The following is a 23,853-nucleotide window of genomic DNA, read 5'->3' as shown; positions in this document are numbered from 1 at the left end:
TGAGACTTAAGGGCCATACACACTATAAGATTTTCTGAAGACTTTTTCCTTCAGATTTACCTTTTCTATGTAGTGCAAGGGCCTGCCAGATTGCATACAAATTGAAAGTGTTTAGGTTTGACCTCATATTATATGGTTTTGGTAAGTCTAAAGGAAAAAGTCTTCAGAAAATCTTATAGTGTGTATGGCCCATTAGTGATCAATTCTGGTGAAGATGTCAAAAAGTGGGGAGCCAATGAAATCATTCATAGCAGTTTTTTTTATAGATCATCTTGTCCGATTATGTTGATGGGGTATTTACATTTTTCAGTATGTTATTTAGCATTAAAATAATAATCAATAAAAAAAGCACATAAGTGACATAATAATTTAAAAAGGAACAAACACATCCAATTTTATGGCATTACTCTTTTATAATAGTTGCAGGAGCCCATTCAGCATAGTCTCCACTGCTAAAATGTTTTATTTGTTATATAGGTTAAGGTTTGCAGTCAATCACCTGTTTCTTCTTGTCATGATTAAGTGATCTGCTAAAAGTGACCTCTATTAAAAGCTTTATAGAACAAAGCAACATTCAGCTAGTTATAGCTAAGTAGCATGACAATGACATTACCTTGTACTTGGACCACTTGAAGCCACCGTGTGTCAGGATAACAAAAACATTCCTTGTCGAAAAACACTTTGGATTTTGGCCTTGGATATTCCCTCCAGAGGCAGCGTACTCTTAGTGTAAGTTACACACTGGTAATGTCACAGTGATGTTCTCCGTACAAGGGCAAGGCTTATGAATCCTGATACTGACAGCTGCGACTTGGGTACAAACGTCCTATCACAACATTCCAGAAAAAGGCTGAGTGTGAAGTTGTGCTCAAGACAGCTTATACTGACTATAGTTCAGAAGGAAATAAAAGTAAACTAATATCCCTGTATATGTAACTGCTGCATTTTATCTGATATTTTATTAATACAGAAATGTTATGATACTCTTTTCTTAATGCAGGCTTTATTAAAGGTTACGCAAAAATAATCCTTCAAAAAGTTGGGGAAAAATAATTGATGTATTTATCCAAATGTTATACAATCTGGCATAAAGACTTTTAAAAAAAATAGAACTAAACTCTCACAAAAGAATACTTTTGCATAACTCCATGCATTATTTTTTGCAAAAAATATTTGTTCCCTTAAAATTCTGTCTCGCACTGTGCTGTGATGATCATTCATATTTTTTATGGACTTCCTGCGTATGTAGGAACACTCCAGTGGTGGCTGACTGTCACAAATTTACTGAGATGACTACAGCTGAACAGGCCAGTAGTACATGCACTTTGTCTTCTGGGGGACTTAAGTTTGTAATAAAAAATGAAACAAGACTTCTTTAACCACTTCAGCCCCACCCACCGTACATTTACTGCGGCACTCTGCTGCTGCTGGGCAAAGCGGCGTAGCCCTACGCCTGTGGGGGGTGCCAGCGCGTGTGACTGGCGGCTCCAATGGCCGCCGGTCACTCTCGATCTCCCGCAGCAGAGGGAGAAAGACAGACGGCTGATGTAAACACAGCCGTCTGTCATTCTCCCTTAGATTATCACAGAGGCTATGCGATCCTGCTATATAGGATCGCATGTCTCTGTGATTATCTCACAAGCCACGCCCCCTGACAGTTAGAATCATGCTCCTAGGGACACACTTAACCCCTTGATTACCAGTAAAGTTAACCCCTTCCCTGCCAGTGTAATTTTTACAGTAACAGTGCATATTTATTGCACTGATTACTGTAGTAATGTCACTGGTACCCCCAAAAGTGTCAAAAATGTCAGTTAGGGGTCTGATCTGTCTGCCGCAATGTCGCAGTCCCGCAAAAAAAAATTGCAGATCACTGCCATTACTAGTTTAAAAAAAAAACAATAAAAATGACCTAAATCTTTCCCGTAGTTAGTAAACGCAATAACTTTTGCGCAAACCAATCAAAATACGCTTATTGTGATTTTTTTTTACCAAAAATATGTAGCAGAAAACAAATTGGCTTAAAATGTTAAAAAAATTTGATTTTTACAATTTTTTTTAGAAATTCATATAAAAAATGTGAAAAATATTGCTATTTTTTTTCAAAATTGTCGCTCTTTTTTTGTTTATAGCGCAAAAAATAAAAATCGCACAGGTGATCAAATACCACCAAAAGAAAGCTCTGTTTGTGGGGAAAAAAAGGACATCAATTTCATTTGGGTACACACGACCGCGCAATTATTCGTTAAAATCACGCAGTGCCAAATCGCAAAATAGGGCCTGGTCATTGAGCAGCCAAATCCTCCGGGGCTAAAGTGGTTAAAGTGTTGCTAAACCCACAACAGTAAAATCAGTCTGTATATGCAGTAAAGCATGACTGTTATACTCATTGTGGAACCTAAGGGGTTAATCCTCTGCATTGTGTAAAAAGGCTGTTTGATCTTTTTGCACAGATCCTTCCCTTCTTTTACTGTCTCCAATCTATCTCCTGATAGAACAGAGCCTGCTCAAAGAGATGATCATGGAGGCTTCCTTGCAGGATGCCGTGGGATCCATAGGGAGAGGTTCCATGAACTATTCATGGTGCCATCCCGACAGATTTGTGCATTCCAGGATTGGCTTTGTGCTTACCTCGAAGGGCAGTCAGGCATCAATAGTTCTCCATGGCCCTCTGCTTTTTCACTTTTGGGGTGACCTGGGCGGGGGCTTCGCCCCCAGCCTGGGCTCCTGTAAGCTGAATTGTACCCTGCTGGAAAATGAGGAATTGCTAGAGGAACCCAGGGGGGGCCTAAGCCACCTGGAAGGAGAAGAAAAGATTCTTCGGAAAAGTTAAGCGACTGGTGGAAGTTTGTGAAAGTTTAGCTGCGCAGCTTCTTTCAGGCAGGGGGACGCCAGCAAGTGTATTCCAGGAAGACGGAACTCAGGAAACCGCATTGTCTATTGCAGTCCCTGCAGGACCTTCGCCACTGCGGCTGGGATGTTAGGCCGGACCTGGAGTGACACCAAGAAGAGCCTGAAAGAACACTTTGCGGAAGAATCCAGGCATATTGTCTATCGTGCCAAGGTGGAGAATCTTGAGAAAGGCGAGAAGTGTAACTTTTTTTTTCTCAGGAAACTTCACTCAGGACCCACACCCTTGTCAGAGCTGCGTGACAAGAACAGAACACTCCAGAAGGGGATGGAGGCTGTGATGCAAGTGGTCAGTGACGACTACACCAACCTCTACTCCCCTAAAGAAATTGACATGACTCCGGCTTGTCAGGTATCACTAACCAAATTGATCCCGCAGGTTCGTTGGCCACCAACGCTCCCTTGGCGTTGGAGAAGCTGCACTCTGCTGTCAGATCCCTTAGGCAGGGCTGGAGCCTGGGCTGCGATAGTCTCTCAGCGGCGCTCTATGTAGTGCTTTGGGATCTCGTGTGCCCAGACCTGCTCGAGCTGTATGAGGAGATGGTGGTGGAGGGTAGAATGCCTTCTTCACTGAGAGAGGGGATGATCACGATTTTGTATAAGTAGAAGGGGGAGAGATGGGATATGAAAAGCCAAGGTTGTGTTCAACAGGTTGAAATCTGTCACAAAGAAAAAGAACAAGGGCGCCAAGTCATAAAGGTAGATGAACAGCTGTATAATTTAATGTAGTAACTTACATGTTAAAAACAGGTATTCCAATAAGACAGCATGCATGGTGCAAAAGGACAGTCCCCACAGTGGATCCGATGGAAGATGCAAGATGAAGGATAATCACATCTGGGTCCTGTATGGCGGGTCCTGTATAATGGTGAAGGCAGTCCTGGATACCGGCAATACCGGGTGATGCTGCAAATGGCGTGGGCTCCCTGGCTGGGCAGCCTCACCGCAATCCGCCGTGCAGCAGGGAGGTAATGACCCGGAACCGGAAGTAGAAAGGACAAGTCTGTCGGTTCCTCCACGGAAGCCGACAGGAACGAACACTGAACCAAGAGTGGAGGGCGGGCCGCAACGTCGTTTTGGAGGACCTCCTCCTTCATCAGGCAGGCCCGCCCCTCCACCATGGAAAGTATTTATAATCATAGGAAACAATTACACTGCTGAGGATTGGACAAACCTCAGGTGACACCAATAAAAATGAAAGAAAAATTAACAAAGAGGAAAAAAGAGAGAGAGGGGAGGGACAAACACCTCCCAGCAGCAACAGAGGCAATAAATATTAAAGAAACATCACATTAATTAGCATATATAAAACCCTATATAAGAGCGGAGTGACTAACTCAGTGTGGAACATAGAAAAGACACCTCCCCATTGGATTCATTTAAAAATATAAATACATGGAATATAATTAAAACATTAAATTAATAGAACCCCAACTGCAAAAGTGGTATAACCTATCTTATGTGAACGTGTCACATATAGAGGATGTGTATGTATATATAAATGTAGATATAAATATGGGACTCTATTATAAAAACCTGAATATTAGTAATTATATAACATCAGTAAATGAATAATAAAATAAATACACCTCAAAACTTTGGCTCTATAAAAAAATCGATCGATAAAACATACATAAAAGGCAAACAACCTCACTGGGGGTTAACCAATTAACCACTGGCAAGGACAAAAAAAAAGGGGGGGGGGGCAAAAAACAGCAAATGTCAGCAGGACTCGTTGTAAAAAGAAGAGAAATGCATAAAATTACCAAAAATACCAAAATTAGCAACGGTACATAATCACATCCATGGTGCTCACTATAAAATGGTGTTGATTTCAAGCTCCTCATTTAACCCCCCGGGGGCCAAGGAATTAAGAGTGAAAATCCAGAAAGTTTCCCTATGGCAGAGGGTCTGGAAACGCTCTGCCACTGAATCGCAGGGGGGGATGGTCTCGATGACCCAAACCTGTAGTCCCTCAGTCGAGTGATTGTGATGGAGACGAAAATGTCTGGGGACACTATGCTCCACAGACCCCTTTTCAATTAATCTCCTGTGGTCTCCAAAGCGGGCACGCACTGTGCGGATGGTGCGTCCCACGTAAAGGAGACCACAGGGACACGTCAGGCAATACACCACAAACTCAGTGGAGCAACTATAGAAATGTTTGTGGATGTATTTTTTCCCTAATGGACCCTGAAACCACTTCTGTCTGTGCATAACAAAGGGGCACATCTTGCATAAGATTTTTTTAAATTGATGCATGCCCACTAAGTTGCAAAAGGTAAGAAGGGGCTGTGTGGAAATTTTGGGCTTTTTAAACCTGCTCGGGGCTATTATGTTTTTTACATTTCTGGGACTCCTATAAATGACTCTGGGATACTTAGGTAAAACAGGAGCCAATTTTGGATCCTTCATTAAAATCCCCCAGTGGCGTCTGATTATACTCTCCATCCTCACCTCCCCAAAAGCTGTCAAGTCAGATGTGGATTTTGCGGAACAAGGATTTTTACATTCTTCAAAGGCCGCCTGGACCAAGGTGGAGTCATACCCCTTGTCCAGGAACCTGTGAATCAAAACTTGGTCCTGCTCCTCATAGTCTTCTCCACGGGTGCAATTCTTCCGTAATCTGGAGAATTGCCCCTTGGGGATATTGTGTATTCACTAATCTAGGTTGAAATCTGTCATAAGACAGATCATCCACCCGGATCAGACTTGCGGCATTCCTGGTCGCAGGATTGCGAACAGCCTTATGCTTGTCAGGGACATTGTCCAGTACATCCAAGGCTGCCGAATGCACGTGGCTCTGGTCAGTCTTGGCCAGGAAAAGGCCTTTGACTGTGTCTCCCATGAGTTTATGTGCAGAGCTCTGTAAAGGTTTGGTCTTGAGAAAATATTTTGTTTGTATGTCAACCTGATGTACATTGACATTTATAGTACGGTGTTGGTAAATGCCTGGAAAACTGACCCCTTCCCTGTTCTCTCCGAGGTCAGACAAGGCTGCCCTCTTTCACCTATGCTTTTTGTTTGCTGTATAGAGCTGTTCGCCAAATGCATCAGACGAAACCCAGATATCAGAGGGATCACAGCGCTGGGACCAGACAGAAGAGAAGTCAAGTGCTCACTCTACATGGACGACATGACGGTGTTCTGTGCTGACCAGCACTCCATTGCCTGATTTGTCCAGACCTGTGAGGACTTCAGGAAAACTTCAGGGGCAAAAGTCAACTGCGGGAAGTCAGAGCACATGCTCTTTGGAAAGTGGTTCCTTTCTTCTTCTGCCTCCATCCCTTTCAGCGTCAAAGCAGATTTCATCTAAATTCTTGTAGCCTGAATTGGAGCTGAGGGGGGGACCCCAGAAGTTTTGGGAGGAGATACTGTCAAAGATGAGACAAAAGTTTGGACTATGGAGCCTCAGAGAACTCACAATCACAGAGAAAACACTGGTACTCCACAGTGAGATTCTCCCTGTGTTGCAGTACCTTGCCTAGACCTGGCCCCCCGGGTCAACACCTGCAAGGCCATCACCAGGGCGGTGTTTCATTTCATCTGGGGCTCAAAAATGGACAGAATGAAGTGGGCAGTCATGTTCAAGGAACCCCTCAAGGGTGGTATGGGCGTGCCTGACATCGCTACATTGCTGAGGGTGTTCTTTACTTGCAACTGAATCCGCAGGACTTACGTGGACAGAATTTTGTATTCCGGTGGGAACTCCATGTCCTGTTTTTTTCCTCCTGCCTCTTTGAAGGTTCCTTGGATGGAACAAATGGGACAGTTTCATCCCCCACAACTGGGACACTCCTTGGTATTACTTGGACACTTTTTAGTTTATCAAATTGCAGGGGCTGTATGGAGTTAAGCCTGACTTGTGGAAGCCAAAAACTAACTACAAGTTGATCAGAGCCATGGACACTGTGGAGACTGTTCCAGGCCTACCTTCAGCCACTTGCAAAGTGGTCTGGAGGAATGTCTCTTCAAAGAGACTCACCAACAAGCACAACGTCCTGGCATGGATGGTAATCCAGGGGGCGTTGCCGCTCAGGACATTTATGCATGCCAGAAACCTGTGCAGATACAGGCACTGCCCATTTTGCATTATCCAGGAGAAAACTGCTTTGCACATTTTATGAAGAGTGCCCCTTTGTAGAGGGCCTGTTGAGGGCCTTAGAACTTGAACTCAAAGACTTTGTACCACATAACACTTTGGTGTGCTAAATTGACTTTTTTGTAGAACTTTTTTCCCAGGAGGACATTGACAACGCCTGGCGGGTGTTGTGCTGCTCTAAGGATGCTTTTTGGTGTGCCAGTAAGTGCCATTTCCACCAGAGGGAAAGTATTCCATTGAGGACTGTTACAGACTGGTTCACAGTCTGCTCAGAAACTATAACTTGATGGATTTCATGGAGGAAGAGGGGGTCTGAAGATTCCCCCTTCCCCCACTCTCCCTTGTGTGTCTTTGTCCATTCAATAAAGCTTCGGGCTTGTGATCTCATTCTCCCTCCCCTACACCCCTCTCCTAACCCTCCCCCCATCACACCTGTTGCTTATTGAACTATATTATGGTTTGAAACGATGCATGCAATGTTTAGTAATATGTATATAGTAATGTGTTTCTAGTAAATGCTTTCGGGGTAAGCGGTGTCATGCATGATGTGATGGTATGGGGTACTTTTACGCCGCACAACACATTAGGCATCATACTGCAGAGTGAATTTATTTATTTGTGTGATTGGAAATGTATTTTTATGTAGTGTATTTATGCGCTGCATCATAGTACAGGGTAGAATGTACCCCAATTAAGTATTTTGTTTTTTGTATATTTTATTATACATTTTCAACAAAACTTGTTCCAAGTGCATAGATAGCACGATCTGGTTACATGTACAAAACCAATAGGATAGCCGCTGGTGACGTCATACATAGCTCCTCCCCCATATGCGTTACATCCGTAGGTGAGACTTTGTCATGGAAACAGAGCCACATAATCTACCCACATAGTCTATACACACAGTCCCGAGCATCAAAGAAACCAGACACTGCCTGCATAATTGCAGAGAAAGGTGGTGCAGCCTCCAGCTTTTCAGTTTTAAAAAAAACAAACACAACTACCCGTCTTCACAATTAAATACCTGGAACATTGTCTAAATATATAGTACAACTACTGTACCCTGTTTGTATGAAAACAACACAGGATGTTATTGCGCATCGATCTTTGATCAGAAGTGTCTCAAGCAACTTTTTAAAGGGCACTCTGCCCTCAATAATAAAAAAGGTAGCAGGGGTCAGGACTTTGGTTTCATTAATCCAAAATGACTCCCTGCGGCTCAAATGTCGAACATAATTACCTCCTCCTCCGGTGTCTTATGACCCTCTCAATCCCCCACAATTTTAGACCCCTAGGGTCTCTGTTACAGTACATCCTAAAGTGTCTCAAAACACTGAGTTTTTATCTCTTTTCTTTTTTTTTTTAATATTATTTACATGTTCTGTTATCATTACATTTAAAGCCCTTAAACTCTTTCCAATGTATTGAAGACCACATTCTATACATTATATATACAGTTGTGCTCATAAGTTTACATACCCTGGCAGAATTTATGATTTCTTGGCCATTTGTCAGAGAATATGAATGATAACACAAAAACTTTTCTTTCAATCATGGTTAGTGTTTGGCTGAAGCCATTTATTATCAATCAACTGTGTTTACTCTTTTGAAATTATAATGAAAACAGAAACTACCCAAATGACCCTGATCAAAAGTTTACATACCCTAGTTCTTAATACCGATTATTGCCCCCTTTAACATCAATGACAGCTTGAAGTATTTTGTGGTATTTGTGGATGAGGCTCTTTATTTTATCAGATGGTAAAGCTGCCCATTCTTCCTGGCAAAAAGCCTCCAGTTCCTGTAAATTTTTAGGCTGCCTTGCTTGAACTGCACATTTGAGATCTCCCCAGAGTGGCTCAATGATATTGAGGTCAGGAGACTGAGATGGCCACTCCAGAACCTTCACTTTATTCTGCTGTAGTCAATGACAGGTTGACTTGGCCTTGTTGTTAGAATCATTGTCATGTTGGAATGTCCAAGTACATCCCATGCGCAGCTTCCGGGCTGATGAATGCAAATTTCCCTCCAGTATTTTTTGATAACATACTACATTTACCTTGCCATCAATTCTGACCAAATGTCCTGTGCCTTTGTAGCTCAGACATCCCCAAAACATTAGTGATCATCCTCCGTGTTTCACAGTAGGAATGGTGTACCTTTCATCATAGACCTTGTTGACTCCTCTCCAAAGGTAGCGTTTATGGTTGTGGCCAAAAAGCTCAATTTTGGTCTCATCACTTCAACTGACTTTGTACCAGAAGGTTTGGGGCTTGTCTCTGTGCTGTTTGGGGTATTGTAAGCGAGATACTTTGTGGCATTTGCGTAGTAATGGCTTTCTTCTGGCGACTCGACCATGCAGCCCATATTTCTTCAAGTGCCTCCTTATTGTGCATCTTGAAACAGCCACACCACGTGTTCTCAGAGTCCTGTATTTCATCTGAACTTATTTGTGTTTTTTTCTTTGCATCCTGAACAATTTTCCTGGCATTGTGGCTGAAATTTTGGTTGGTCTACCTGACCGTGGTTAGGTTTCAACAGAACTCCTCATTTTCCACTTCTTGATTAGAGTTTTGAACACTGCTGATTGGCATTCGTAATTCCTTGGATATCTTTTTATATCCCTTTCCTGTTTTATATGGTTCAGCTACCTTTTCCCACAGATCCTTTGACAATTTTTTTGCTTTCCCCATGACTCAGAATCCAGAAACGTCAGTGCAGCACTGGATGAAAAATGCAAGGGTCTGTCAGGAGTCCAGAAACTCATTGACCTTTTATACACACACACCAATTACAAGCAAATGGATCACAGGTGAAGATGGTTACCTTTAATAGGCATTCAACCCCCTTTGTGTCAACTTGTGTGCATGTTATCAGGCCAAAATCACCAGGGTATGTAAACTTTTAATCAGGGTAATTTGGGTAGTTTCTGTTGTCATTATCATTTAAAAAGAGTAAACACAGTTGATTGATAATAAATGGCTTCAGCCAAACACTAACCATGAGTGAAAGAAAGGTTTTTGTGTTATCATTCATATTCTCAGAAAAATGGCCAGGAAATCACAAATTCTGCCAGGGTATGTAAACTTATGAGCACAACTGTATAGCATATATACCAATGCCCTGGATAGTGCATGTAATCAAATCTTTAATTTTATACTGTCTCTTAGTGACAGATTAGGTAAATTCCTTACATTTTTTAATATTCACTTTGGAGTTCCTACAGGCAGCGCACTTCACGTACGTGTAAAATCCTGACAAAAAGTAAAAAAGTCTATTATCTGGAATTTTGGGGGAGGGGGGGTCAATGACCCCTGGGGCAATATTATCCCAAAGAGAGGGTGCCTTCCTGTAAATGAGCTGTGGACGTGTGGGGAGCAATGGACCAAGTACCTTATCTTGTCCATGTTCACCCAATGTTTGGTAACATGCGCTCAAACTTTTTGTGCTGGATACTAGAGATCGACCGATTATCCCCAATATATCGGAATCGATATCTGCCTTAAGACCACCTCTCACGCCTTGGACAGCCTCGTGTGCAGCCAGCTACAGTGCGGTCCGGTCGCGGTGCCATCCATCCACAGACCCTGGCCTCAGCCACTCACCACAGGATGCCAGCCGCCAGCCATCCGACCCACAACAGAAGAGGGTGCCAGTCGGCCAGCGTCCAGCCACCCGCCACCGTGACCAGTAACCACACGGTGTTCCAGCAAGCCAACCACCCACAACAGGCATGGGTGAGTGAGTGACACCAAGCCAGCCACCCACACAACAGGGTGACCCCAAGTCAGCCACTTACCACAGTGTTCAAGCAAGCCAGCCAGCCACCCACCACAGTGTTCCTGCAAGCCAGCCCCCACAATAGGGTGACACCAAGCCAGCCACCCACCACAGTGTTCCTGCAAGCCAGCCACCCACAACAGGGTGACACCAAGCCAGCCACCCACCGCAGTGTTCCTGCAAGCCAGCCACCCACAGTAGGGTGACACCAAGCCAGCCACCCTCCACAGTGTTCCTGCAAGCCAGCCACCCACCACAGGGTAACACCAAGCAAGCCACCCACCCACCCACCACAGTGTTCCAGCAAGCCAGCCACCCACAACAGGGTGACACCAAGTCAGCCCCCTACCACAGTGTTCCTGCAAGCCAGCCACCCACAACAGGGTGACACCAAGCCAGCCACCCTCCACAGTGTTCCTGCAAGCCAGCCACCCACCACAGGGTAACACCAAGCAAGCCACCCACCCACCACAGTGTTCCAGCAAGCCAGCCACCCACAACAGGGTGACACCAAGTCAGCCACCTACCACAGTGTTCCTGCAAGCCAGCCACCCTCCACAGTGTTCCTGCAAGCCAGCCACCCACCACAGGGTAACACCAAGCAAGCCACCCACCCACCACAGTGTTCCAGCAAGCCAGCCACCCACAACAGGGTGACACCAAGTCAGCCACCTACCACAGTGTTCCTGCAAGCCAGCCACCCACAACAGGGTGACACCAAGCCAGCCACCCACCACAGTGTTCTTGAAAGCCAGCCACCCGCAACAGGGTGACACCAAGCCAGCTACCCACCACAGTGTCCCAGCAAGCCAGCCACCCACAACAGGGTGACACCAAGCCAGCCCCCGGCCACCAGTGTTCCAGCAAGTCAGCCACTCACAACAGGGTGCCAGCAAGCAAGCCACCCATAATGCCAGGCGTCAGCCACCGACCCACAACAGGCTGACAGCAGCCAGCCACCCCACAACACTGTGCCAGCAAGCAAGCCACCCACATGGACACAGACAAACATACTGATTTCTTCCGAATAACAAAAGGTTATAATAACCGAATAACAAAAGATTAAAGAGGGGTACATCTGGGGTCTGTTCCATGCTCTGGAGGAAGGAGTTCAAGGACCTCTCCAAGCAAGTCAGCCAGGACTACCAGACAGAGCTTTTGCCTTTTATATATGCTGACCCTGCGGTGGAAGCCGTTTGTGTCCCATACTGCCTCATTAGCGTCTGAAGGTTGCATCCATCTAACACTGATCCGTAGCCAGTCTACATCTTGGTGGTCTATTCACCTGGACTCATTGAGGATAAGATTGAAAGGCACACTTTTTACCAACATCTGGTAAGCGTATGAACTTGTCTTATTAATGGACGCACCACGGAGGAACAATTTAACATTGCTGTGGTGGAGGACTTCACATCTTTTCCCTACACTGATATTTTATTCCTAATATTTTGGGACTTCACTATTTTTAATTTTCTTTGTATTGTGCACCTGCACCTATTACTATACCTGGCCGAGCTATATTTATTATAGCTGTGCATATATTCAATTGCTGTGTGCACTGGACCATTTATTTTGCACTCCTGTTTTCATTTAATTTAATCCTAGAACTAATTTGTATGCGTTTACTCCATTGTGCACTTGTACACACTTGGTTCATTAATTTAATGTTTTAGATGTATTTCATTGACATTATCTAACATCACATGTATTTATTATATATTATTATATATTTTCATATATTCATCAAATTTAGTGCAGCTATATTTTATTTAAGCCACCCACACTGCCAGGCGTCAGCCACAAACCCACAACAGGGTGCCAGCAAGCAACCCACACTGCCAGGTGTCAGCCACCAACCCACAACAGGGTGCCAGCCAGCCACCCAAACTGCCAGGCGTCAGCCACCGACTCACAAGGGTGCCAGCAACTCAGCAAGCCACCCACACTGCCAGGCGTCAGCCACCGACCCACAACAGGGTGACAGCAGCCAGCCACCCCACAACAGGGTGCCAGCAAGCAAGCCACCCACACTGCCAGGCGTCAGCCACCAACCCACCACAGGATGACCGCAAGCAAGCCACCCACACTGCCAGGCGTAAGCCACCAAACCACAACAGGGTGCCAGCAAGCAACCCACACTGCCAAGTGTGAGCCACCAACCCACAACAAGGTGCCAGCAAGCAAGCAAGCCACCCACACTGCCAGGCATCAGCCACGACCCACAACAGCAACCCTTCTTGATCCACATTACAAGGGTAAAGTTGCAGAGCTCATCCTGCCTTCGCAGAGGGAACAGAAGATGAAACATTTTGAGGAGGCCTTAAAAAAAAAATTGTGTACCACCTTTCCAGACACTGGGAAGTTAACATTCTCTGGATGTGTTTCTGAGGCATTATTCAGCCAAAGGAGGAGGGGTGAAGGCGGCCGGCTGTCCGATGCCTTTAAACAGTTCTTTAGTACTCAGCAGCACCCAGTGCTGTTAGGTTTAAGCAACCATCGCCAGCGCCTCCATCATATGGTGCATGATTATCTAGGGGCAAGAGCAGACATGGAGACCTTTCCAACTGAGCATCCACTGGTTTACTGTGTCTTGGGGATGGACCACTGGCCAGAGCTTGCTCAATATGCAATGGAGCTACTGTCCTGTCCTGCTTCCAGCATGCTTTCTGAACGGATGTTCAGTGCTGCTGGAGGTTTTGTGACGGACAAAAGAGTGTGTCTGTACGCAGACTCTGTTGACCAGCTGACTTTTATCAAAATGAATCAGTCCTGGATCAACAGCAGCTATCAAGCCCCTGATGTTGATGTAACGGATTGAATTTGCTAGGGGTCTGCCATCCCTTGTAGACTGCATATGCTGCTAATCCTATTCCTCAACCTTGATTCTGCTAGCTTCCAACAATGTTTTTGGTTTAGGTCACCACCAACCCCAAAGGCCTAATTTTTCTGCACTTGTATGAAAGATGCATACAATTTAAATTTCGTATGTAATTTTTAACAGCAGGTCCTGTCCCTGTGCCCTGCAAGAGTAACTGGGAGGGGTTACGGTGTTCAGGCACCACCAACAGCAAAGGCCCAATTTTTGGCACCTGTATGACAAGTACATGTCATTTCAAATTCATATGGAATTCTTACCAGCAGGTCAAATTCCTGCACCCAGTAAGAGTATCTGTGAGGGGTTACGGTACTCAGGCACTACCAACAGCAAAGGCCAAATTTTTGGCATCTATATGACAAGTACATGCGATTTCAAATTTGTATGTAATTCTTACCAGCAGGTCCCATTCCTGAGCCCAGCAAGAATAACTATGAGGGGTTACGGTGCTCAGGCACCACCAACAGCAAAGGCCCAATTTTTGGCACCTGTATGACAAGTGCATGCAATTTCAAATTTGTATGGAATTCTTACCAGCAGGTCCCGTTCCTGCGCCCAGCAAGAGTAACTGTGAGGGGTTATGGTGTTCAGGCACCACCAACACCAAAGGCCCAATTTCACTTTCAGTTCCTGCCGATACTAACCTTCCAGGTCCCCATCACTCCAGCAGGTTTGCATAGCCGACACCCAACCTTGGCCAGGTCAGATGACAGCACAGTGCCTCCACTAGATCACTGATAAGAACTATACAACACTTGATCTTTGCCAATTTCAAATCGGTATGGACTTTTTACCAGCAGGGCATGTTCCTGCACCCAGCAAGAGTAACTGCGATGGGTTGCAGTGTTCAGGCACCACCAACAACCAAGGCCCAATTTTTCTGTATGACAAGTACATGCGATTTCAAAATTTGTACGGAAGGGCAGTATTCCAACATAACAACCCCAAACACACCTCCAAGACGACCACTGCCTTGCTAAAGAAGCTGATGGTAAAGGTGATGGACTGGCCAAGCATGTCTACAGACTGAAACACTATTAAGCGTATGTGGCACATCCTCAAATAAAAGGTGGAGGAGCACAAGGTCTCTAACATCCACCAGCTCTGTGATGTCATCATGGAGGAGTGGAAGAGGACACCAGTGGCAACCTGTGAAGCTCTGGTGAACTCCATGCCCAAGAGGGTTAAGGCAGTGCTGGAAAATAATGGTGGCCACACAAAATATTGACACTTTGGGCCCAATTTGGACATTTTCATTTAGGGGTGTACTCACTTTTGCTGCCAGCGGTATTGACATTAATTGCTGTGTGTTGAGTTGTTTTGAGGGGACAGCAAATGTACACTGTTATACAAGCTGTACACTCACTACTTTACATTGTAGCAAAGTGTAATTTCTTCAGTGTTGTCACATGAAAAAAAAAAAAAAAAACATTTACATAAATGTGAGGGGTGTACTCACTTATGTGGGATACTGTATGTTTGTTCCAAGCATGTTTAAAGCCATTTACTGTTGATTGTCTCACTACCTCTGCTGGAAGTTTATTCCAAGCATCAACTAACCTTTCATAGTAAAAAAAATGCTTTCCAAAATTATTTTTGAACTTTCCTCTAGTTAGTTTGAGCTCATGTCCCCGTGTTCTTGATTTTGGTTTCATATTGGAAAAAACTGCCCTCCTGAATCTTATTCACCCCCTTGATGTATTTAAAGGTTTCAATCATGTCTCCCCTTTCCATTCTTTCCTCCAGACTGTATTTATTAAGTTCCTGAGGTCGCTCTCAATATGTTTTATTTATCCCTCAGACCTTTCACCATTTTTGTTTTCCGTCTCTGGATTTGTTCTAACTTATCAATATATTTTTGTATGCGAGGTCTCCAGAACTGGATGCAGTATTCTAAATTAGGTCTCACTGAAGTTCTACAGTACCTTGAAAAAGTATTCATACCCCTTAGAATTTTCCACATTTTGTCATGTTAACCAAAAAGGTAAATGCACTTTCATTTTGGGATTTTATGTGATAGACCAACACAAAGTGGCAAATAATTGTGAAGTGGAAGGAAAATGACAAATGGTTTTCAAATTTTTTTTTACAAATAAATATCTGAAAAGTGTGGCATGCATTTGTATTCAGCCCCCCTGGTTCAATACTTTGTAGAACCACCTTTCACTGAAATTACAGCTGCAAGTCTTTTTGGGTATGTCACTACCAGCTTTGCACATCTAGAGAGAGGATTTTTTTTGTTCATTCTTCTTTGCCAAATAGCTCAAGCTCTGTCAGATTGGATGGAGAGTGTATGTGAACAGCAATTCTGAAGTTTTGTCACAAATTCTCAAATTGGACTTAGGTCTGGACTTTGGCTGGGCCATTCTAACACGTGACTATGCTTTGATCTAAACCATTCCATTGTAGCTTTGGCTGTATGTTTAGGGTCGTTGTCCTGCTGAAAGGTGAACCTCCACCCCAGTCTAAAATCTTTTGTAGACTAACACGTTTTCTTATAAGTTTGCCCTGTGTTTCCCATCAACTCTGACCAGCTTCCCTATCCCTGATGAAGAAAAGCATCCCCACAACATGATGCTGCCACCACCATGTTTCACGGTAGGGATGGTGTGTTCAGGGTGATGTGCAGTGTTAGTTCTACGCCACACATAGCGTTTTGCTTTAGGCCAAAAAGTTTAATTTTGGTCTCATCTGACCAGATAACCTTATTCCAGATGTTTGCTGTGTCCCACACATGGCTTCTTGCAAACTGAAAATGAGGCTTCTTATGGCTTTCTTCTTGCCACTCCTCCATAAAGGTCAGATTTGTGGAGTGCATGACTAATAGTTATCCTGTGGACAGATTCTCCCACCTGAGCTGTGGATCTCTGCAGCTCATCCAGAGTTACCATGGGCCTCTTGGCTGCGTCTCTGATTAATTGCTCTCCTTGTCAGTTTAGGTGGACGGCCATGTATTGGTAGGTTTGCAGTTGTGGCATACTCTTTCCATTTTCGGATGATGGATGGAACAGTGCTCTTGTGAGATTTTCAAAGCTTGGGATGTTTATTTATAACTTAACCCTGCTTTAAATTTCTCCACAACTGTATCCCTGACCTGTCTGGTGTGTGCTTTGGCTTTCATGATGCTGTTTGTTCACTAAGGTTCTCTAACTAACCTCAGATGGCTTCACAGAACAGCTGTATTTATACTGAGATTCATAGGTGGGCGCAACCTGTTGCATTAGGGTGTGCACCGCAAAGCTCCATCACAGATGCTTGTGTGTGTGTGTCTACATATATATGGCCCGGCACATCGATCTCCCTGCCAGCAATGTGAAAGAAGTGTGCAAGCACTTCTTTTATGGCAGAGGCGATGAGAGGAAGACCTTTCCCATCTCCTTGTCTGTACACAGAGTGATAATGCTAATGCACACAAGGTGATTAGGTTGTGCCCAGGCACACCATGTGCGCACGCCTATGCTGAGATTACATTACACACAGGTGGATTCTATTTACTAATTAGGTGACTTCTAAAGGCAATTGGTTCCACTGGATTCAAGTTAGGTGTATCAGAGTAAGAGGGCTGAATACAAATGCACGCAACACTTTTCAGATATTTATTTGTGAAAACCATTTATCATTTTCCTTTCACTTCACAATTATGTACCACTTTGTGTTGGTCTATCACATTAAAAAACCCAATAAAATACATTTATGTTTTTGGTTGTAACATGACAAAATGTGGAAAATTTCAAGGCACTATATATAAGGTAATCAGGACCTCCTTCCTTCTGCTGGTGATCCCTCTAGTAATGCATCCCAGAATTCTATTCACTTTTCCCTCTGCCTGGTCACACTGTTTGCTCATTTTGCAATCATCGGAAATAAGTACCCCCAAATCTTTTTCTTCTGTAGTGTTGGCTAACACTTTACCCTCAATGTTGTACTCTCTCTCGAGGGATTATTTTTCCCTAGGTGCATTATTTTACATTTAGAAACATTGAACTGCAGTTTCCACTGCTTTGACTAATCTCCCAGCAATGCCAAATCATATTCCATGTCCAGGGATATCAACCCTATTGCACACCTTTGTATCATCAGCAAAAAGATATACCTTTCCCAATAAACCTTTAGTTAGATCCCTTACATATAGACTAAATAGAATAGGACCTAGTACAGAGCCTAACTGTACACCACCAGTGATTAGTCTCTGTTCGGAATGAACCCCAATTTACAACCATACTCTGATATCTGTGCTTAGCCAACTGCATATCCACTGAACCACCCAAGGGTTAGGTCCCTGTACAACTTTTGTATTAGATCATTATGGGGAACTGTGTCAAATGCCTTGCTGAAATCAAGATATGCTATGTCCACAGCACCACTCTGGTCCAAAACATTGGTAATATAGTAAAAAAAAAAAAAAAAATGTAAAAAATCTGATTATGAAAAAACGGAAGGGTGGTTCCCCTATTGGCCCTACCTAGTAAACATGAATTATAGAAAATAGTATATGGGCACTGAGATCTAATTAGATGACCGTTGATCAAAAATAATGATGCAAAAAAAGGAGTAGGTTAGGTGTAAGACGAAGGGTCTTGCACCTGGAGAGTAATCAACTAAGGTCACCAATGATGTAATAACACCATGATATATGCAAATACATTTTATTAGGCACTTGTGCCTTTGAAGAACAAAAACTGTACAAGTGATAGGATGTGATACATACATGTGATAAAATCAATTAAAACCAACAGCAACAAGCCCACATGCTGGATCGTCATGGACAGGGATAGCCAATGAGGGCTGGAATGTATGATGCAGGCAGATCGCAGTCTACTGCACTAGCTGACACACCTGGGTGATCACTGTCCAGAGTTGACACAGCAATGAGCTGTGTAAAGGTAACTGGATTTCCTGGGGGTGATGGAATTGAATGTCCAGAGATAACCCAGGTGTGTCAGCTAGCGCAGTAGACTGCGATCTGCCTGCATCATACATTCCAGCCCTCATTGGCTATCCCTGTCCATGACGATCCAGCATGTCGGCTTGTTGCTGTTGGTTTTAATTGATTTTATCACATGTATGTATCACATCCTGTCACTTGTACAGTTTTTGTTCTTCAAAGGCACAAGTGCCTAATAAAATTTATTTGCATATATCATGGTGTTATTACATCATTGGTGACCTTAGTTGATTACTTTCCAGGTGCAAGACCCTTCGTCTTACACCTAACCTACTCCTTTTTTTCGCAAAAAATCTGATTAGTCTGACATGATTTGCCCTCAGTAAAGCCATGCTGCTTTGGGTCCCGAAAGTTGTGTATTTTTAGGTGATCAATGTTCCTTCTTCTCAGGAGTGATTCCAATAACTTGATTACAACCAATGTAAAACTCACTGGTCTGCAATTGCCAGCTTCTACCTTGCTGCCCTTTTTGTGGAAAGGTACAATATTAGCTGTCCGCCAGTCATGAGGAACTTCTCTTGTTAGAGGAAATTGATTAATGTACAGCAACTTTTAACTCTGTGTCCATCCTCCCAAAAGTGGGACCAATACTCTATAACTTGATGTCCCCATTGAATGATATGGCAGGGATAAGAATCACCTAAAGAGAAAGCCGATATATTTTAAACAAGCGCATAGCATAGTCAAGCATGACGTTTCAAAAAAGAAAGTAGCTTTTAAGGCCTTTGCAGTTTTATTGGGAAAAATTTCAGAAAAAAAAAAGCATATAATTTATACAAAACCGCTGGCCACAAACAGAAGTTACATTTCATATTTTCAAAAATACATAAAAAAAATACAATGCATCATTTAATTCACATACAGTTGTATTCAAAAAGTATAGTTGTGACTTAAAAAGAAGTAAGCACTGAGCAATATGTAAACACCTCCATGAAAATATCACATGGAAATATTTACAGGATATAAGATGTATAAATATTTTAAAAAAATGATTTTGTCATTAAATACAAGATGGAGGATTACATCAATCATTGGCATGACCAGACACCAAGTTTTAGAACATGCAATTCAGACTGTCTTGTATGTGAAAGTCATTAATTAACAGCACATTAATCCTATGACTTATGAGACATAGCACAGAAAGTTATAAACTCTTTGGGAGGAAGTGAGTGTTTCTATAGTGTTCCTGCATAGAAACCTTGGAAGACAGTCTTCTAGAAGCATGGAAACATGGGCTGTTTTGAAGTCTTCTTCTTGTCATTATTTACTCACAACAACATAACAGAAATTCTTAACATGACACCAGTGGAAGCTGTCCACATTAGATAGGGGTGAAAAGGAAACCCACAGTAAACTGTAAGGAGTCGAATACAATGTTTCTCAACTCCGGTCCTCAGGGCACATTAACAGGCCAGGTTTGCAAGAAAACTGAAATACATCCCAGGTGATATCATTTGCTGCTCAGTGATTGCAGTATTCTAGTCTGCATCTCCCCAAGGTAATACTTAAAATCTGGCCTGTTAGTGGGTTCTGAGGACCGGAGCTGAGAAACACTGGTCTAATAAGTGATGATCTGATTGTGGAACTATTTTTCGCACATGTTCCATATGAATCTTAAGGCTGTAAGTTATTGCCATTAATTAATGAATAAGCAGAAATTGCCAAACACCTTCCTGTATCTAGTTTTCAATACGCAAATTCAAAATGTTACAATAAAACCAATGCCAATAGATGGCATTGAGCTCAATTAACCACTTGCTGACTGCGCTAAAGCCGAATGGCGGTTACAGCGCGGCCAGCCATTTCTGGGAGGGCATTATCGCTCGTCCTCCCGTGATCACGCCCAGCACAATCCCATGTTACAAACAACCATTGGGAATGATACTATTTGTATTAAATTAAAAAATATGCAAAACAAGTGTGCAAAATGTGACCATAAATTAAAGTGTTTGTTCACCAATGACAGAATTGGTATTGCTGAATCTTGGCTTCATTCTTCACATGAATTAATATTAATAACTATATTCCTGGCTATGCTCTCTTTTGAAATTACAGGGTAATACGGAGGGGTGGTGGTGTCTGTCTCTATGTAAGAAGTGATCTGAGTGAGTGTGAAAGAGGGCCTAGTTGATGGAGAATGTGATGAGTCTGAAGCAGTATGGGTGGAAATGTACATGGGTGTGTTCAATGGAGTTTGTTATAGACCTCCCAGTATTATTGAGGAGGTGGAGACTCAGCTCCTGGCACATATAGAAAGGGCTGCAAGGGATGGAACAGTGATAATAATAGGGGATTTTACCTACCCAGACAATGACTGGAGTAATGGCACTGCTGGAACAGTTAAACTGCAAAAATGTATAAACCTATTACAAGACCATTTTATGGCAAAGTTTATTGCTCTTTAAGACTTAGACTGGGAGGAAATATTGGCATCAATAAACACAGAACAGAAATGGGAATTCTTAAAAAAAAAAAAAAACTATATGTGAACTCACTGCAAAGTATATTCCCATGGGCAATAAGTTTTAAAGGCTAAAAATAAAACCTATGTGGCTCACGGCCAAAGTTAAAAAAAGCTATAAACAATAAAACTGCTTTTAAAAAATGTAAAAATGAAGGAACACTATCAGTGTTTAATTGTTACAAAGAATATAACAGAATATGTAAAAGGAAATCAAGGATGCAAAAATTCCAAATGAATGACAGATTGCAAAAGATAGTAGGACAAACCCCAAAAAATTCTTCAAATATATTAATAGTAAAAAGGTTAGGTCTGAGCATGTAGGCCTAATGGCAAATTTATTAAATACTTTCTTCAGCTCTGTGTAAACAAAGGAGCATGGGGAGCTCATGGCCATAATGGGGATGGTATTGACACAGCCCCAAATGATCCACAATTGCTCAAAAGTCATATGGTCCAGAAATATTTAGACGGAATAAAGGTGGATAAAGTGCCTGGACCAGATGGCATCCACCCCCGCATCCTAAAAGAATTGAGCTCTGTCATTTCAAAGCCTTTGTTTATCATTTTTAGGGACTCGTTAAGGACTGGAATAGTACCGCTTAATTGGCATAGGGACAATGTTGTGCCTATAATTAAAAAGGGATCAAAGTATTTGCCAAGTAATTATAGACCTGTTAGTTTAAACTTCTATAGTCGGGAAGATACTGGAGAGTTTAATAAAAGACCACATAGATGAGTTCTTGCTGGAAAAAAATATTTTAAGCAACAGACAGCATGGATTCGTGAAAGACAGAAGTTGTCAAAAAAAAACGGATTTATTTTTATGAGGAGGTAAGTAAAACCTTGGACAGAGGGGTGGCTGTGGATGTAGTATACTTGGATTTTACAAAAGTGTTTGACACAGTTCCCCACACACGGCTAATGTGTAAGGTAAAGTCTACAGGCTTGAAAATATCAATTTGTAAATTGATAGAAAACTGGCTAAAAGATAGAATTCAGAGAGTAGTGGTTAATGATTCTTACTCTGAATGGTCTAAGGTTATCAGTGGTGTACCCCAAGGTTCAGTGTTGGGACCCTTACTTTTTAATATCTTTATAAATGATATAGGGTCTGGGATTAGAAGTACTATTTCAGTCTTTACAGATGACACCAAGCTATGCAGTGGAATAACTTCCTTACAGGATGTCTCCAACTTACAAGCCAACCTCAATGCACGGTTTCATTGGGCAACTACAGTGCCTTGCGAAAGTATTCGGCCCCCTTGAACTTTGCAACCTTTTGCCACATTTCAGGCTTCAAACAAAGATATAAAACTGTAATTTTTTGTGAAGAATCAACAAGTGAGACACAATCATGAAGTGGAACGAAATTTATTGGATATTTCAAACTTTGTTAACAAATAAAAAACTGAAAAATTGGGCGTGCAAAATTATTCAGCCCCTTTACTTTCAGTGCAGCAACCTCTCTCCAGAAGTTCAGTGAGGATCTCTGAATGATCCAATGTTGACCTAAATGACTAATGATGATAAATAGAATCCACCTGTGTGTAATCAAGTCTCTGTATAAATGCACCTGCACTGTGATAGTCTCAGAGGACAGTTTAAAGCGCAGAGAGCATCATGAAGAACAAGGAACACACCAGGCAGGTCCGAGATACTGTTGTGGAGAAGTTTAAAGCTGGATTTGGATACAAAAAGATTTCCCAAGCTTTAAACCTCCCAAGGAGCACTGTGCAAGCGATAATATTGAAATGGAAGGAGTATCAGACCACTGCAAATCTACGAAGACCTGGCCGTCCCTCTAAACTTTCAGCTCATACAAGGAGAAGACTGATCAGAGATGCAGAAAAGAGGCCCATGATCACTCTGGATGAACTGCAGAGATCTACAGCTGAGGTGGGAGACTCTGTCCATAGGAAAACAATCAGTCGTATACTGCACAAATCTGGCCTTTATGGAAGAGTGGCAAGAAGAAAGCCATTTCTTAAAGATATCCATAAAAAGTGTCGTTTAAAGTTTGCCACAAGCCACCTGGGAGACACACCAAACATGTGGAAGAAGGTGCTCTGGTCAGATGAAACCAAAATCAAACTTTTTGGCAACAATGCAAAACGTTATGTTTGGGGTAAAAGCAACAAAGCTCATCAAACTGAACACACCATCCCCACTGTCAAACATGGTGATGGCAGCATCATGGTTTGGGCCTGCTTTTCTTCAGCAGGGACAGGGAAGATGGTTAAAATTGATGGGAAGATGGATGGAGCCAAATACAGGACCATTCTGGAAGAAAACCTGATGGTGTCTGCAAAAGACCTGAGACTGGGTTGGAGATTTGTCTTCCAACAAGACAATGATGCAAAACGTAAAGCAAAATCTACAATGGAATGGTTCACAAATAAACATATCCAGGTGTTAGAATGGCCAAGTCAAAGTCCAGACCTGAATGCAATCGAGAATCTGTGGAAAGAACTGAAAACTGCTGTTCACAAACGCTCTCCATCCAACCTCACTGAGCTCGAGCTATTTTGCAAGGAGGAATGGGCAAAAATTTCAGTCTCTCGATGTGCAAAACTGATAGAGAGACATACCCCAAGCGGCTTACAGCTGTAATTGCAGCAAAAGGTGGTGCTACAAAGTATTAACTTAAGGGGGCTGAATAATTTTGCATGCCCAATTTTTCAGTTTTTTATTTGTTAAAAAAGTTTGAAATCAGCTATGAGAAAAGATTAGAGGAATTGAATTTATTCTCTCTTGAGAAGAGAAGATTAAGGGGGATA

At 42.8% G+C, this 23,853-nt stretch overlaps 1 protein-coding gene across 1 annotated transcript in view; it reads right to left on the bottom strand.

Moving 5' to 3' along the window:
* Window positions 1-759, bottom strand: part of LOC309548599 (protein-lysine methyltransferase METTL21E-like) — a 29,139-nt gene extending 28,380 nt beyond the window's left edge. Inside the window, exon 1 of the mRNA XM_082248573.1 lies at window positions 614-759. The gene's annotated coding sequence lies outside the window, so the exon portion shown is untranslated. The remainder of the gene's footprint in view (window positions 1-613) is intronic.
* Window positions 760-23,853: the final 23,094 nt, after the last annotated feature.

Source organism: Pelophylax lessonae (assembly GCF_965119305.1).
Source record: "Pelophylax lessonae genome assembly, chromosome: 2".
In the NCBI taxonomy this organism is placed as follows: Eukaryota; Metazoa; Chordata; class Amphibia; order Anura; family Ranidae; genus Pelophylax; species Pelophylax lessonae.
The sequence above is the reverse complement of the archived record's forward strand: the minus strand, read 5'-3'. Positions and strand labels throughout refer to the sequence as shown.